Raw genomic sequence first — 18,554 nt, 5'->3', positions numbered from 1 at the left:
GTTTGGCAAAAGATAGTAGAAATAGAATAAAAATGTTGGGGTCTGGGAGGGTGGCAGAAGGTGGACCTGTGGAATCAGGCCCTCCGCTGTTTAGCACTCACCTCCACCTCCGACATACTGCCAACATCTCCAGCACGTTTAAAGTCACTGCTGCTCCACTCCAAAATGCTTGCCCATGTGTCCCCATCCAAAATCGCCGCTACAATACGCATAGGAAGTGGGGTAGAACATCCGGATTTTTAGCCAGTGTGTTGTGCGCTCTCCGGTTCTCATTGGTTTGTATTGGCCGGATGGTGCAGTCCGGCTCCGCTCCGGATACGGCTGCCGGAGGAGCCGGACCAAAAAATAGTGCATGTTGGGTCTTATGCCGGAGTCCGGATCCGGTCCGGATCCGGTCCGGACGAAACGGACGCATGTGAACGGACGCATAGGCTTTCATTGCTATGCCGTGCATCCGTTCCGTCCGTTCTGCATGCGGTCCGGCTCCGGCACGGCGATTCCGGACGGCGACCGCTAATGTGAACCGGGCCTTAGGCTCCCACTGTCTTTTTACCTTATCTTGTCTACATATTGAGACTTTATCCTCCCGCCTCCCCCCAGATCCTAGTTTAAAATCTCCTCCAACCGTTTAGCCATCTTCTCCCCGAATGCAGCTGCACCCTCCCCATTAAGGTGCAGCCCATCCCTGCTGTAGAACCTGTAGCCGACTGCAAAGTCTGCCCAGTTCTCCAGGAACCCAAACCCTTCCTTCCTACACCAATTTCTCAGCCACTTATTTAACTCCCTAAGCTCCCTCTGTCTCTCAGATGTAGCACGTGGCACTGGCAGTATTTCAGAGAACACCACCTTGGAGGTCCTTGCTTTAAGTTTATCTCTAAGTACCCGAAAATCATTTTTGAGGACCTTCCATCTCCCACTAACTTTGTCAATGTGTACCATGACAGCTGGGTCTTCCCCAGCCCCACCCAATATTCTGTCAATTCTTTCCGCTACATGCCGAACCTGAGCACCCGGGAGGCAACAGACTGTACGGCATTCACGGTTTCTTCGACAGATTACCCTATCTGTGCGCCTAATAATTGAATCCCCTACCACCAGTACCTGTCTAGCCTTAGCTTCACTCAATTTTTCTTTCTCGTTACAGCAGTCTGCCCCTTGGTTGTTAAGAAGCACATCCTGCTGCAGCATTGCTACTCCAGAATCATCCTCCCCAATATTACGCAAACAAGCATACTTATTAGTGAGGGACAACTCGGGACTAGCCTCCCTGCCACTTTTTCCCCTACCCCTTTTAACTGTGACCCAACCAGCGGCTACCTCTACTTCTTGCTCCGGCTTTACTCCACCCACCTCATCTTCACCGGTTCCATCCAGTGTCTGGATCGTGAGATCCAAGCTCATCTCCATGTTGTGTATGCGCCTCAGTGTTGCGAGATGCTTATTTAGCTCTGCGACTTCCGCCTCTAACTTAGCAACACGCACACACCCAGGGCAACAGTAAACCCCCTCTCCGGACCGGAATCGGTCCGGAGAGCCTCCCACTCCGGACCGGAATCGAACCCATATTCCCCGGCCATTACCCGTGGTCACCATGGTACTGAGAAAGTACCATTGAAAGTTTCATACAGTTGAATGAATGGAAGACTTGCCCTCCATAACAGATTCTCGTTAAAGGTACTGAACAGCCAGCAGAAAAAGTAATTTAAAAAAATAGATGTAAGCTTTAACAATGGTAGAGAAAGAACCATCGAAAGTTGATAAGGCAGTCAGACATTACCTGATATCACCGAGGAAGAGCAATCTCGCCATGGTACGCACCAGTCCAGCATGGTCGTCACAACACAAACAGCTGTTTGCGGTGCGTTACACAGTGAGTTTGGTCTGTCAGTGTGAACCAGTACACTAATTACACTCCCTGATTCGAAGTTTGCGAACCTAAAATTGGAAGTTCGAGCCATCTCTACCAATCTCCCACCCAATCGTTTTGCCGCTCGATTCTGCATTGAGGACAATGGAGATAGATAAGAAAAACGAGCGGAAGATAAGAGAATCGCCTGGAGAATCGAGTCGGGAATCAATCGAGAGGCAAAATTGAGCTGTGTATGCCCAGCATCAGAGGAACTCACAATCTAATTCTTACCATAGTGATATGTCTATGTATGTATTGTGTAGTGTATGTATCATAGTTTAGGGTAAATTTAGGGGGGAGCCAATTAACTTATTTGTATGTTTTTGGGATGTGGGAGGAAACTAGAATGCCCAGATGAAACTCACGCAGACACGGGGAGAACATACAAATTCCTTGCAGATAGTGCCCTGGCTGGGATTCAAACTGAGAACCCAGTGCTGTAAGACGAGTGTGCTTACCACTAAGCCACCGTCCTGCCCTAATGTGGTATTCATTATTAAAATATTTTCCTAAGGGGTTTACTGTACTTCAATTACAGCTGTGCTTTATGCAATGATTATAAAATCTATATATTTTTTTACATTATATTATACAATTATAATTATAAAGCTGTGTTACATTGTAGAGTAACTGTAGCGAAAATAATTAATAACATTGCTTTTTTTTTTTTTTTACAATATTCATTTATGAATTATTTAGTCAGTGTTTCCCTATTGTAAAATCTTTCCTCACCCCAATTTACATTCTAAAATGTATCATAAGTAGTGACATCTTAAGCCCAATCTACACGATACGATACTTTGTGCGATTCGATTACGATTCTATTTACGATCTGATTAAATCTGACATGTCGGATTAAATCGGATCGTAAATAGAATCGTAATCGAATTGCACAAAGATTCGTATCGTGTAGATGGGGCTTTTAGTCCTGTCAGGTGCAGCTCTGCAGAATAATTGTTTCTGAAGATCTCAAAGACAGTGAAAATAATGCCTGATCTCTCAGAATGCACAGAGAGGAGAATTCCGCATAGCTAAACAGCCTAGACTAAAGGCACGTACACACGCCATACTTCTTCAAACGACGGACCCTCCGTCAGACCCTCCGTCATTCTGCCGACAGTTGCACGTGAGTACAAGCTACTAAACTAATGAGGCAAGCATCGGTACTATAGTAATAAGCTTATTAACATCACATTTATATAAGAGAGTTGTGTGCAGAAGGGGAATTGCACATACACTGAAGCACTCAACAAAGAAACTTCCCCATATGAACCGCACCACAAAGAGTATATATGTTACGGCCAGAACCCGAAGTGTGGCCACTTCGCGTTCTGGCCAGCCACTTCGGGTTCTGGCCGGCCAATGTGCGAAGTGGCCGCAGCGCAGCGGCCAATGTTAGAAATGTTATGTTTATGCCGTCTCGCTGCGGCCAAATTTATGACAACTTGCTTAATTGAATTAAATAAAGCCGACGGCAATGTAATAGATGAAGCCGCCGGCTTTCGCACTGCCTCTCTCCTCCCCCCCCCCCCCCCCGCCTCTCTCCTCTCCCCGCCTCCCATACAATAAGTAGCAGCCAGCGGGTCAGTCGTTCGTCGCGACAGGGGAATCCTGCCATTCCTGCAGAGCGGGTGCTGGCAGAAGCAATGTCTGCAGCCTCCCCGCTCTGCTGCCCCTGCGCAACGAACGACTCTCCGGCTGCATGTCCCCGCCGGCTGCTACTTATTGTATGGGAGGCGGGGGGAGGGGGGGGGGGAGGAGAGAGGCAGTGCGATAGCCGGCGGCTTTATCTATTACATTGCCGCCGGCTATATTTAATTAAATTAAGCAAGGTTGTCATAAATTTGACCGCAGCGAGACGGCGTAAACATAACATTTCTAACATTGGCCGCTGCGCTGCGGCCACTTTGCACATTGGCCGGCCAGAACCCGAAGTGGCTGGCCAGAACGCGAAGTGGCCACACTACGGGTTCTGGCCGTAACATATATAATGAAAATAAGCTGTATTGTATCAAATAGGTAACCAAAGATAAAAACAATTATAACACGTAATCCAGGGTGTCACACCTTATTAAAATAATACTGTAATAGTAAATAAACCCATTAGCTTCCAAAAACTACAAACAATTTTTAATTATATAGTGCCATTGAGGAGGGTAAGCAATAAGTGCCCGTGCTCTCAAAGAAGGATGCCCCCCTATATGCATGTACTACATACGCATATAATGAGGCATGCATGAAAGAAATGTAAAGTGCCAGTAGTGCAATACAGGAATGGGAAACAGAAGATTCCCATGGACACAAGGTAGTAGCAGCAGTTTCAGAGGGCTGGACAATGCCAGCTGAACAAATATAGCATGCAGTGAATCAAAGTGGCTGAGCAGTGGGAGCTTACCAAACGCAATGGAGTGGAGAGGAAGCACGGTGTGCCCTGGATAGAGCCTTCGCGATTCACCGCCGACTGCGGCTTCTGCAAGGCATAGTGAGACGCCAGCGCTACAGACCTAAGTAGGAAGTGCGTCATGAGGGGGTGGGGCGAACGGTCAGAGTCAGGTGACGTGCGTGGCCACGCACGCAGGATCGGACACCGTGCTGTCAGTCAGCACGAAAGTCCGTCCCACCAACGTCATAGTCACAGTAAAAGGCTGGGTGCTGTCATAGCAACCTTAAAAAAAGAGCGCACTGTGCATATGAGTATAGCAGAGGGAAAAGAACACAAGGGAGAGCCCGAACAGCCCACAAAGAGGAGCACATCCAAGAGAAGTGACATAAGTATTGCATAAAAAAACTTGTGTTAAGCACAAGAGTAAATAGCGATAGAAATATATAAAGATATGATCATTTTGAAACAGACAAGGATAATGGATATTAGCATAGCCATCTAGTGGTACAAAAGGGCATAGCAAAGATTGGTAAAATAACAAAGTTCTACAACAGTATAAGACTATGAAAAAAGGAAGGACTAGATACACCAATGTCTATCATATAGAGGTATGTGTACATATAATTAATTATACATTTAGCATATACATATAAGAATAAAGGTATATAGGTCCACTCCTATAATCAAGGATTAGTCAATCAATTGTGAATCTTCATACTAGATGTTCCATATCCCAAAGACGATGGCTGTATGTAGTGGACCTTCAATCACAGCAAGAAGCAACTATAAAGATCAGAAAAAGCAAAAGACAGGAGAAGGGTTAGAATACATGAAAAGTGTAAATTCCACAATTTCTGCTTCCTGGGTAACACCAATAGACAAAGTGGCCTGGAGCCCATGGACTAGAAGACAACACCAGTGCCCCCCAAAAAAGACACCAGATATCCAATAATCTGATAGTGACAAGGAAGCACAACGGGAGTCTACTCACGGAACCCCCCCCCCCCCCCCCGTGGCCCCACCACACAATAGACCAGAAGGTGCAATACATAATCCGGTACGTGGATCAAAACTATAAGAAAGCATACTATAAGAAGTGCTGGTATAATGACAGTGTCTACTCACTGGACACTGGGCGAAACCTATAATAGAAAGGCACTATATAATACAATATCTACACACAGAGTGACCACACAAATTTAATGGAGATATCCAAGAAATGTAAACTCCTCATTTAAACCTACCGGTGTAATTGTATCCAGTTAGTAGATCCATCGTGTTTCCTGATGTAGCAGAGCCTGTGTGATATCACAACCCCTGGAAGACAAAGTCACGTGTTAATCCACACACTCTCCAACCTTTAGTATTGCCACCATGTGCTCTGAGGTACGGTGACCATACGTCCCGCTTTACCCGGGACGCGTCCCGCCTTCGGGGGTCGCTGTCCCAGGCTGCATGAGGTCCCGGGAAACGTCCCGCTTTTAGCAGCAGGACGTCTACTAGACGCTGCGCTAGTTCATTCCCCGCAGCCCCGCTCCAGCCTGCAATGTTCTCCTCCGGCAGGCACAGGCAGAGCAGGGCTATGGGAAGATGGCGTCCGGAGGCGGAGCCCTGTATTGGAGACTATTTGTCTCCAGTACAGGGCTCCGCCTCCGGACGCCATCTTGCCGTAGCCCTGCTCTGCCTGTGAGAGGCTGAGCGGGAGATTGAACATCGTCCAGGCCAGGGGTAGCTGCACCTGAGGCACCAGAGGCCTGCTGCGTGAGGGGACGTCTTCTGCCAGGTGAGTAAATGCCTTTTCTTGCAGGTGAAGTGTTTGGCCGCATTGCGTGTATTTTGTACTGACATGTTTGCTCGCATTGCGTGTATTTTGTACTGACATGTTTGCCCGCAGTGCGTTTATCTTGTACTGACATGTTTGGCCGCATTGCGTGTATTTTGTACTGACATGTTTGCCCGCAGTGCGTTTATCTTGTACTGACATGTTTGCCCGCAGTGCGTTTATCTTGTACTGACATGTTTGGCCGCATTGCGTGTATTTTGTACTGACATGTTTGCCCGCAGTGCGTTTATCTTGTACTGACATGTTTGCCCGCAGTGCGTTTATCTTGTACTGACATGTTTGCCCGCAGTGCGTTTATCTTGTACTGACATGTTTGCCCGCAGTGCGTTTATCTTGTACTGACATGTTTGCCCGCAGTGCGTTTATCTTGTACTGACATGTTTGCCCGCAGTGCGTTTATCTTGTACTGACATGTTTGCCCGCAGTGCGTTTATCTTGTACTGACATGTTTGCCCGCAGTGCGTTTATTTTGTACTGACATGTTTGCCCGCAGTGCGTTTATCTTGTACTGACATGTTTGCCCGCAGTGCGTTTATTTTGTACTGACATGTTTGCCCGCAGTGCGTTTATTTTGTACTGACATGTTTGCCCCCATTGCGTTTATTTTATGCTGACATGTTTGCCCGCAATGCGATTATTTTGTGCTGAAATGTTGCCCATTGCGTTTATTTTGTGGTGTCTGGGGTAACTGTTGCTGCATTTATTATTTAATGGTCATAGTTGGCTGTGTTTGCTGCTTTGCGGTTATGGCATACTATTAAATAGCATCACACAGTTTCTGCACACCTATGATGTGAATCCACGTTTGACCACATCACGGCGTAAACACTGCTTTCTTATGCCTCGCTGTTGCATCATTCTGTTAGCTCCGCCCATAGAATGTCATGACCACGCCCATTTTTCGCGCGCGCTGCAGACACCAAATTTTTCGGCGACGCGCCCCCCCAATTCACCCCGTCCCAGGTTGAGCCTACAAAAATCTGGTCACTCTATCTGAGGGCATGTTCAGCCACTGGAATGAGGGTCTTACCATCAATAAAATCCCGTTCGGCCAATCGTATGGTGGACATGTGCTTCTGAATCCTTGTTTTCAGTGCATTTTTAGTCTGTCCTACATACTATTTGTCACACGGGCACCTTAACCACTTGAGGACCACAGTCTTTTCGCCCCTTAAGGACCAGAGCCTTTTTTTCCATTCAGACCACTGCAGCTTTCACGGTTTATTGCTCGCTCATACAAACTACCACCTAAATGAAATTTACCTCCTTCTCTTGTCACTAATACAGCTTTCTTTTGGTGCTATTTGATTGCTTCTGCGAGTTTTACTTTTTATTATATTCATCAAAAAAGACATGAATTTTGTCAAAAAATGACTTTTTTAACTTTCTGTGCTGACATTTTTCAAATAAAGTTAAATTTCCTATACATTTGAGCGCGAAAGTTATTCTGCTACATGTCTTTGATAAAAAAAAAAAAAAACATTCAGTGTATGTATATTGGATTGGGTAAAAGTTATAGCGTTTACAAACTATGGTGCCAAAAGTGAATTTTCCCATTTTGAAGCATCTCTGCCTTTTCTAACCACCTGTCATATTTAATGAGGTGCTAAAATTCCAGGATAGTATAAATACCCCCCAAATGACCCCATTTTGGAAAGAAGACATCCCAAAGTATTCAGTGAGAGGCATGGTGAGTTCATAGATTTTATTTTTTGTCACAAGTTAGCGGAAAATGACACTTTGTGACAAAAAAAAAAAGTTTCCATTTCTTCTAACTTGCGACAAAAAAAATGAAATCTGACACGGACTCACTATGTTCCTCTCTGAATACCTTGAAGTGTCTACTTTCCAAAATGGGGTAATTTGTGGGGTGTGTTTACTGTCCTGGCATTTTGGGGGTGCCTAATTGTAAGCACCCTTGTAAAGCCTAAAAATGCTCATTGGACTTTGGGCCCCTTAGCGCAGTTAGGGTGCAAAAAAGTGCCACACATGTGGTATTGCCGTACTCAAGAGAAGTAGTGTAATGTGTTTTGGGGTGTATTTTTACACATACCCATGCTGGGTGGGAGAAATATCTCTGTAAATGACAATTTTTTGATTATTTTTACACACAATTGTCCATTTACAGAGATAGTTCTCCCACTCAGCATGGGTATGTGTAAAAATACAACCCAAAACACATTATACTACTTCTCCTGAGTACGGCGATACCACATGTGTGGCACTTTTTTGCACCCTAACTGCGCTAAGGGGCCCAAAGTCCAATGAGTACCTTTAGGATTTCAAGGGTCATTTTGCGGCATTTGGTTTCCAGACTACTCCTCACGGTTTAGGGCCCCTAAAATGCCAGGGCAGTATAGGAACCCCACAAATGACCCCATTTTAGAAAGAAGACACCCCAAGGTATTCCGTTAGGAGTATGGTGAGTTCATAGAAGATTTTTTTTTTGTCACAAGTTAGCGGAATTTGATTTTAATTGTGTTTTTTCACAAAGTGTCATTTTCCGCTAACTTGTGACAAAAATCTAAATCTTCTATGAACTCACCATACACCTAACAGAATACCTTGGGGTGTCTTATTTCTAAAATGGGGTCACTTGTGGGGTTCCTATACCGCCCTGGCATTTTAGGGGCCCTAAACCGTGAGGAGTAGTCTGGAAACCGAATGCCGCAAAATGACCCTTGAAATCCTAAAGGTACTCATTGGACTTTGGGCCCCTTAGCGCAGTTAGGGTGCAAAAAAGTGTCACACATGTGGTATCGCCGTACTCAGGAGAAGTAGTATAATGTGTTTTGTGGTGTATTTTTCCACATACCCATGCTGGGTGGGAGAAATATCTCTGTAAATGACACATTTTTGATTTTTTTTTTACACACAATTGTCCATTTACAGAGAGATTTCTCCCACCCAGCATGGGTATGTGTAAAAATACACCCCAAAACACATTATACTACTTCTCCTGAGTACGGCGAAACCACATGTGTGACACTTTTTTGCAGCCTAGGTGCGCTAAGGGGCCCAACGTCCTATTCACAGGTCATTTTGAGGCATTTGTTTTCTAGACTACTCCTCACGGTTTAGGGCCCCTAAAATGCCAGGGCAGTATAGGAACCCCACAAGTGACCCCATTTTAGAAAGAAGACACCCCAAGGTATTCCGTTAGGTGTATGGTGAGTTCATAGAAGATTTTATTTTTTGTCACAAGTTAGTGAAAAATGACACTTTGTGAAAAAAACAATACAAATCAATTTCCGCTAACTTTTGACAAAAAATAAAATCTTCTATGAACTCGTCATACACCTAACAGAATACCTTGGGGTGTCTTTATTCTAAAAAGGGGTGACTTGTGGGGTTCCTATACTGCCCTGGCATTTTACGGGCCCAAAACCGTGAGTAGTCTGGAAACCAAATTTCTCAAAATGACTGTTCAGGGTTATAAGCATCTGCAAATTTTGATGACAGGTGGTCTATGAGGGGGCAAATTTTGTGGAACCGGTCATAAGCAGGGTGGCCTCTTAGATGACAGGTTGTATTGAGCCTGATCTGATGGATAGGAGTGCTAGGGGGGTGACAGGAGGTGATTGATGGGTGTCTCAGGGGGTGGTTAGAGGGGAAAATAGATGCAATCAATGCACTGGGGAGGTGATCGGAAGGGCGTCTGAGGGGGATCTGAGGGTTTGGCTGAGTGATCAGGAGCCCACACGGGGCAAATTAGGGCCTGATCTGATGGGTAGGTGTGCTAGGGGGTGACAGGTGGTGACAGGAGGTGATTGATGGGTGTCTAAAAATGTGATTAGAGGGGGGAAATAAATGCAAGCAATGCACTGGCGAGGTGATCAGGGCTGGGGTCTGAGGGCGTTCTGAGGGTGTGGGCGGGTGATTGGGTGCCCTAGGGGCAGATAGGGGTCTAATCTGATGGGTATCAGTGACAGGGGCTGATTGATGGGTGATCAGTGGGTGATTAGATGGCAGAACAGATGTAAACAATGCACTTTGGAGGTGATCTGAGGGTAGGTCTGGGGCAATCTGATGGTGTGGGTGGGTGATCAGATTGCCCGCAAGGGGCAGGTTAGGGGCTGATTGATGGGTGGCAGTGACAGGGGGTGATTGATGGGTGGCAGTGACAGGGGGTGATTGATGGGTGATTGATAGGTGATTGACAGGTGATCAGTGGGTTATTACAGGGAAGAACAGATGTAAATAATGCACTGGCGAATTGATAAGGGGGGGTCTGAGGGCAATCTGAGCATGTGGGGCGGGTGATTGGGTGCCCGCAAGGGGCAGATTAGGGTCTATTCTGATGGGTAACAGTGACAGGTGGTGATAGGGGGTGATTGATGGGTAATTAGTGGGTGTTTAGAGGAGAGAACAGATGTAAACACTGCACTTGGGAGGTGATCTGATGTCGGATCTGCAAGCGATCTATTGGTGTGGGTGGGTGATCAGATTGCCCGCAAGGGGCAGGTTAGGGGCTGACTGATGGGTGGCAGTGACAAGGGCTGATTGATGGGTGGCAGTGACAGGGGCTGATTGATGGGTGATTGATAGGTGATTGACAGGTGATCGACAGGTGATCAGTGGGTTATTACAGGGAAGAACAGATGTAAATAATGCACTGGCAAATTGATAAGGGGGTGTCTGAGGGCAATCTGAGCGTGTGGGCGGGTGATTGGGTGCCTGCAAGGGGCAGATTAGGGTCTAATCTGATGGGTAACAGTGACAGGTGGTGATAGGGGGTGATTGATGGGTGATTGATGGGTAATTAGTGGGTGTTTAGAGTAGAGAACAGATGTAAACACTGCACTTGGCTGGTGATCTGATGTCGGATCTGCGGGCGATCTATTGGTGTGGGTGGGTGATCAGATTGCCCGCAAGGGGCAGGTTAGGGGCTGATTGATGGGTGGCAGTGACAGGGGGTGATTGATGGGTGATTGACAGGTGATTGACAGGTGATCAGGGGGATAGATGCATACAGTACACAGGGGAGGGGGGTCTGGGGAGAATCTGAGGGGTGGGGGGTGATCAGGAGGGAGCAGGGGGCAGTATAGGGTTAAAAAAAAATAGCATTGACAGAAAGTGACAGGGAGTGATTGATGGGTGATTAGGGGGGTGATTGGGTGCTAACAGTGGTCTGGGGGGTGGGCAGGGGGGGGGGGGGGTCTGAGGGGTGCTGTGGGCGATCAGGGGGCAGGAGGGGGGAAATCAGTGTGCTTGGGTGCAGGCTAGGGTGGCTGCAGCCTGCCCTGGTGGTCCCTCGGACACTGGGACCACCAGGGCAGGAGGCAGCCAGTATAATAGGCTTTGTATACATTACAAAGCCTATTATACTATTTACATGCGGCGATCCGGGTGCTAGAAACCCGCCGGCGCTTCCGAACGGCCGGCGGGTTACAGTGCGAGGGGGGAAGAGCCAGTCGCCAGCGGCTGATCGCGTCACGAATGACGCGATCGCCGCATAACCACGCCTGCCGCCGCCGATGGGCGTATTGCGGTCGTTTAGGCCCAGTCTTTGCCGCCGCCCATCGGCTGGGGGTGGTCGGCAAGTGGTTAAGAGGTAGACGACACCGGTTTATAAAGTCCTTGATGTAAGTATGTACGTGAGTACAAGCTGTCGGCAGACTGATAGGGAGGGTCTGACGGACGCGTTGTTTGAAGAAGTACGGCGTGTGTACGCGCCTTAAAGAAAATCTGTAACGAATAAACCTCCCCTGGGTGGTACTCACCTCGGGTGGGGGAAGCCTCCAGATCCTATTGAGGCTTCCTGTGTCCTCCTCGGTCCCACGGTGGCGGCAAAAATCCTCCCGAAGCGGCGGTGATGTAAATATTTACCTCCGTGGCTCCAGCGCAGGTGCAGTATCCACTCTTCCCACGGAGATAGGCGGAAATAGCCGATCTCCGTCGGGCCGCTCTACTGCGCAGGCAGTAGAGCGGACCCGATGGAGATCGGCTATTTCTGCCCATCTCTGTCAGAAGAGCCGAAACAGCGCCCCCGTTGGAGCCTGGAAAGGTAAATATTGAACAGGCTGTCGGATCTGTTGGGCCGGCTTTGAAGGGCTGCAGCGAGACCCCCGTGGGACAGAGGAGGATGGGGGAAGCCTCATTAGGATCCTGATGCTTTCCCTCCTGAGGTGAGTACCCCCCAGGGGACGTTTTTCTTGTTACAGTGTCTCTTTAAGCATCACTGGGAGGGCAGGGCTACATACCAATATATAGATAGAGGAAATGTTTCTTATTCTGAAACTAGGAAAATTACTTTCAAAGTGGATCACTGCAGTTCCTCTGTAATTTAACATTGTCTTTGTTTGTCTTAATTTGTGTTTTAAAATACTTTATTTCAGCATTTAAACAGTGTTTATTGTGTGAGTATAGTAAGAGGTACTACACAGTCCTATTTAGGTCTACTTTTAATAATAACTCTCAAACAACCAGGAACGACATTTATCTGGCATGTATGAATCTCCATAGGTGTTGGATAAGAGATTCTAATGTGTAATCATCTTCCCTATACATTCACAATAAGTACAATGTCCAGCAATAAAGTACAGTGGCTATTCTATGCTATTGTACAGCGCCACGGAAGATACTGGCGCTATATAAATCAAAAATAATAATAATAGTAATAATTCAATAGTGCAGTAGTGCATCATTTCACACTCTCTTAAGGTGGCCATACACTGGCCCGATTTGCGCCCGTTTCGACAGCAGATTCGATCACTGGGATCGAATCTGCTGCCAATCGTTCACGCTACACGCCGAATTTCGATCCATTCCGTCCGATCCCGTCGATCGCGCCGTGCGGAAAATAACCGTCGATCGCCCGCGGGTAAAGAGCGCATCGCTAGCGGCGTTCGAGTGAGCGACGACCGACGCAATAGAGCCGCATACATTACCTGCTCCGCCGGCGCGACTCCCGGGTCTCCGCTCTTCTCCGTATCGGCTCTGGTCTGGTCTCCTCCGGCATGCTTCCCTTCTTCCTGTCCCGGCAGGAAGTTTAAACAGTAGTGGGCGCTCTACTGTTTAAACTTCCCCCAGACAGGAAGAAGGGAAGCATGCCGGAGACCAGAGCGGAGACGGAGAAGAAGAAGAAGAGCGGTGACCGGGGGCAGTCGCACCAGCGGAGCAGGTAATGTATGCGGGCGGGGGGAGCGGCGGCAGCACCACCACCACAACAGATTGTGATCGGTTTTAGGCTGAAATCGATTCACAATCTGTTTGCAGTAAAGGTAGCCATACGATCCCTCTCTGATCAGATTCGATCAGATAGGGATATGTCTGTTGGTCGAATCTGATGGCAAATCGACCAGTGTATGGCTACCTTTAACCACTTGAGGACCCACTCTTTACCCCCCCTTAAGGACCAGCGCTGTTTTAGCTGATCTGTGCTGGGTGGGCTGTGCAGCCCCCAGCACAGATCAGGGTGCAGGCAGAGCGACCAGATCACCCCCCTTTTTTCCCCACTAGGGGGATGATGTGCTGAGGGGGTCTGATCGCTCCTGCCTGCCTGGGTGTTGCGGGGGGGGCACCTCAAAGCCCCCCTCCGCGGCGACATTCCCCCCTCCCTCTCCTACCTAGCTTCCCCCTGGAGATCCGAGGCTGCACAGGAACGGATCTGTCCTGTGCAGCCTCTAACAGGCTCCTGCCTGTCATGTGACAGCGATCCCCGGCCGCTGATTGGCAGCGTTGTACGGATGTAAACAAAGCGGATTATTTCCGCTTGTGTTTACATTTAGCCTGCGAGCCGCGATCGGCGGCCCGCAGGCTATTCACGGAGCCCCCCGCCGTGAATTGACAGGAAGCAGCCGCTCGCGCGAGCGGCTGCTTCCTGATTAATTAGCTTGCAGCCGGCGACGCTGGTCCTGCAGCTGCCACTTTGCCGACGCGCGGTATGAGTGCGCGGTCGGCAAGTGGTTAATGCAGTACTGTACATACTTTTAAGCACAATAAGGGTATAAGAGGCGCCCTGGTGTAATAAAAGCATCTAAAAGCAGTTTAAAAACAGAAAATAAATTTGAGGTAGCTTACCTCAGTGACGAAAAAATGTTTGTATTTTACAAAGGTTTTTATTAGTAGCTACTAATAAAAACCTTTGTATAATACAAAGATTTTTTCGTCACTGCGGTAAGCTACCTCAAATTTATTTTCTGTTTTTAAACTGCTTTTAGATGCTTTTATTACACCAGGGCGCCTCTTATACCCTTATTGTGCAATCATACCCCCTTACCTCACCCGTCTGAGGGGTGGATACAGACCACACGTGGCTTTGACCACGGCGGATATCTGTCCCCTTTCTTTTACCAAGGAGAGCGACCGCATCCAGGTCCCTAGGGACCACCCCGAGTGGAGTCGGGTTTGTTGTCTCCACCTGCTTCCTGTGGTCGGTTGCCCCCCTGCAACCCACCTTTGTGAGTAGTGTCTTACTTTTATTACGTTCAATTGTTTTTGACATACTACACCATTGGGCTCCCACTTTTGTCTCCTGTATCTTTTCACTAGAGGGTGTTTTTGACACCCACATCCCACTACATACTTTTAAGCAATTAGAGTTATTTCGGAGACTCCCAAAATAGACACTCAGGCACGTTCCTAGGGGGCAAATGTGGTGGGTGGCTGCCTGGGGCCCAGTGCCGGAGGGGGGAGCAGCATGGGCGGCCTTTACCCAGAGCTCTGTCCGCAGGTATGGTAGCTCCTCCCCCATGGTGCGTGTTGATGTGGTAAAGATCAAAGGCCCCAGCAGACTGCCTGGAGCTACACATACTGTCTGTGTGTGTGTGACAGTGTCAATAGAGAGGAAGCACTGGCTGGTTGAGGAAGACAATGATGCTGCTGCTGTCAGGGGGGGGGGGGGGGGGGTGGGGGGGTAAACAAAAATAACATCTAATGAAGTTTTATCAAACATGAGAGCCCTCATCTGGGAAGGCTGTTATTTGACAGATCGAGTTGCCCGGAGTATTGGGGATTGCAGCAGGAGCTAATCCTGCACTAGCATTGTATTGCACTGCGCAGTGCAAAACTAGCGATTTTGGTGATGAGAATGATATTAACTCAGATCATCATTAAGATCTAATATTAAGATGAAGTACCAGTAAATATCAGTTGGCTACCAAATCTAAAAGTGTATGCCTACCTTAAAAGAGTACTGTAATGAAAAAAATTTTTAACTTGCCTGGGGCTTCTACCGCCCTCCCGCAGAAGTCCTGTGCCCACACTGGGACAAAAGGATCCCCCGTCCCCTGCCGTGGCTCGCTTCCGGTATTTGCGACTTTAATGTCACAAGTCACTGTGCCTGCGCGGCCCTGGCCACGCATGTACTCGCTCCCACTGATGTCGCCGGGAGCTTCCTGCGCAGTACTGTGCGGGCACAGATGTCTGCGGGGGCGGGAGAAGCCCCAGGTAAGTAAAACTTTTTTTCTTTTCCATTACAATACTCCTTTAACAGTTAAGAGAATTGAAAAGACAAAAAAGCCTTCCAGTGCAAATGAAATGTATATTTGAACAAGGAAACAAGAAAAGGAAACACGAAAAGCAACCTCTTGGCCTGCTGGTCAGAGAACAATTCTCCTTGGTTTCCATACCAAGAGTTCAGGGAAAGGACATAAGTGAATGTACTGATCTGCCAGCTATTGCAGAGGAATTTTCTGAGTACTATAGAAACCTCTGTTTCTCCAGAGTTGCCTAATCACAGGAAGGCCTCTCCAGGTACTTAAATGCCAGTTTCCTCCCAGGATTCACTGCCAAACAGGCACGATTGTGGAAGAAATAATGTCTTTCATCTCAGGGCTGCAACGTGGTAAAGCAGCCCATACACACTATACAACATTTTTGCCCAATTCAACATTCAAACGCAGAGGCGCCTGGTGCACCAGGCCGACCAGACGGTCACCTGGAGCGCTGTGCAGGCAAAGAGGATGCGCAGCCATAGGGGAGGGGGACCATGGCCACCACCCTGCCAGATTGAGCGACCCCCAAAGTGAGGAACTGGCTTGCGGCATCTAATAGATGACGTTCCAGTTCACTCCCCACAGCCCGCAGCTCCCCTCGCCAGCGGAGTCTCTAGTTTCTGTAAGGGAGAGCAGGGCTATGGGAAAATGGTGTCTGAAGCCCTGCACTGGAGACTATTTGTGTCACCATTGCAGGGCTCCGGACGGGCTCCGGGAAGCTGCCCCCTCTACAATCAGCACAAATGAAAATTCCGTCATGATTGGTTAGTGCTGCGTTCATGCTGCAAAAATTAAGATTTGTGCTGCTTTCATTTTGAAGATAATAGCACTTATAAATTCCAAAACAATACAAACACCCAGCCCCATATGACAACTACAGACATGAAACTGGTATGGGTGGGTAGTGCTGTGCATGTGCTCATTTGTGCTGAAAAAAAAAACTTTCTATCTTTTATAGTTTTTGAGATATTCACATTTTCATAAAGGTCAAAAGTTCACTCAGCCCCCCCACAACATTGCAAAGGCTGAGTGAGTCTGGGAGAACTTTTGACCATTATAAAAAATACGAATATCTCAAAAACTATAAAAGATAGAAAGATGATTTTTGTAGCACAAATGAGCACATGCACAACACTACCCACTCATACCAGTTGCATGTCCACAGGTTGTTTTACAGGGGCTGAGTGATGGTATTGTTTTAGAAATAACAAGTGCTATTATCTTCAAAATGAACTCAGCATAAATCTTAATTTTTGCAGCACAAATGGGCACAAATGTAACACTAACCAATCATGATGGAATTTTTATTTGTGCTGATTGTAGGGGGGTCAGCTTCACGGAGCCCATCTGAAGCCCTGCACTGGTGACACAAATAGTTTCCAGTGCAGGGCTTTGGACGGGCTCCGTGAACTGAGCTCTTCGGGTGCCATCTTCCCGTAGCCCTGCTCTGCCTGTCTACGCAGGAGTTTTGCAGCTGGAGTGCTGCACGGAATATAATCGGGTTAGCAGCGCGCCAAAAGTGGAGTCTTCTGCAGGTGAGTAAATGCTTTTTTTTACAGGAGCAGCACTAGGGCTATTAGGGGGAACTAATGGAAAGGGGGGGGGGCAAAAGAGGAGCTCTGCCTATGCTCTGCCTATGTGTATTTACTGGTGAACTACTGCCCACATTATGTGTATTTTCTGGTGAAACACTGCCACAATAAGTGTAATTTCTGGTGAAACGTTGCCACATATTGAATATTTTCTGGTGAAACATTGCCGCATTAGGATTATTTTCTGGTGAAACCTGTCAGAAATAACAATTGAACTGTCAATTTGACGGTAAATTGCTTGGTGTGTACCAGGCATTAGATAGTAAGACTAAATCCAGGGACAAAGACCATACTCCTTTCACTGTAGGTAGAAAGAGAAATCTCCATACAAAACCTTTTTGTAGTGGAAAACCCGTAGAACCGGTGCTAGATAATAAGATCAAGAGCTGATCACACTAGTCAACTGTTTTTGTTGTGCATGAAGAGAAGAAGAGAAGGAGTGATGTCCTAAATGAGGGGGGGGGGGAGGAAAGAGTAAGGAAGGGTAGGACAGAGAGGGGAAGAAGTGAAAGAAGAAGCAAAGGATGGCAATGCATAAATGGTTCAACCCATCCCTAACATAATTTCAGTCATTGGGCTTGATGCACAAAATGGCAGTAAATTTGCTGTGCACAGGCATATGAGTCAAAATCCCCTTTTGACACTTGACATCTTTGAATTTAACAGGGGGTGCTATTCTCTATACCCCATACTAAAGAATGCCAATTTACATAATTAATTCACATGATGAATGCATTGCATTTTATTGTTTAGCACCTTTGCACTACCGCACCTTTGTATTGTTCTCTGATGAAGACCCTTTTGTAATGGAGTGAAACGTGTTGGTTTACTGTGGTTGGGTATAAATGTGTCTGCAAACTGGCATTCTTTAGTGTAGGGTATATGCTTCCTCTTCCCCCCGGTATTTCAGACATTATAGGCTTTTCATTGCTACAAGTAAAAGTTAAGTTTTAATTGTTAGTCCTCCTGTAAAAGCATAACACTGTGTTATATTTATAATCAGAACTGTTTATTGTTTTGACACATCCATAGTAGGAAGAGCATAATAAATCCAGGGGTCAAATTTCCCATGGGTATCTCTCTACATTCTTATCAATTCCTCATGAATGATAAATCTGTCTGTTCCAACCTTAACTCACAAAATAATAAATGCTGATTTTATTTCTGGCTCCTGCAATACATTGCTTAGAAGCAAACAAAATAAAGTCGGTCAGCATGCTTTGCTTTGAATCTATTTCCACTTCAGATCTCTGGAGATGCCTTATCAGACCCTGTGTAATGCTTGTGTGCATAAGCAATACTGTCTGTTTACAAATCACAAGTGTAATGCTTGGGGGTTAAACTTTGACCACCCAGAGCAACAAGACTGGTAGCTGATTAATGGAAGAGG

This window comes from Hyperolius riggenbachi, chromosome 4, assembly GCF_040937935.1.
Source record: "Hyperolius riggenbachi isolate aHypRig1 chromosome 4, aHypRig1.pri, whole genome shotgun sequence".
Taxonomy (NCBI): domain Eukaryota; kingdom Metazoa; phylum Chordata; class Amphibia; order Anura; family Hyperoliidae; genus Hyperolius; species Hyperolius riggenbachi.
Note: the sequence above shows the minus strand (reverse complement) of the source record.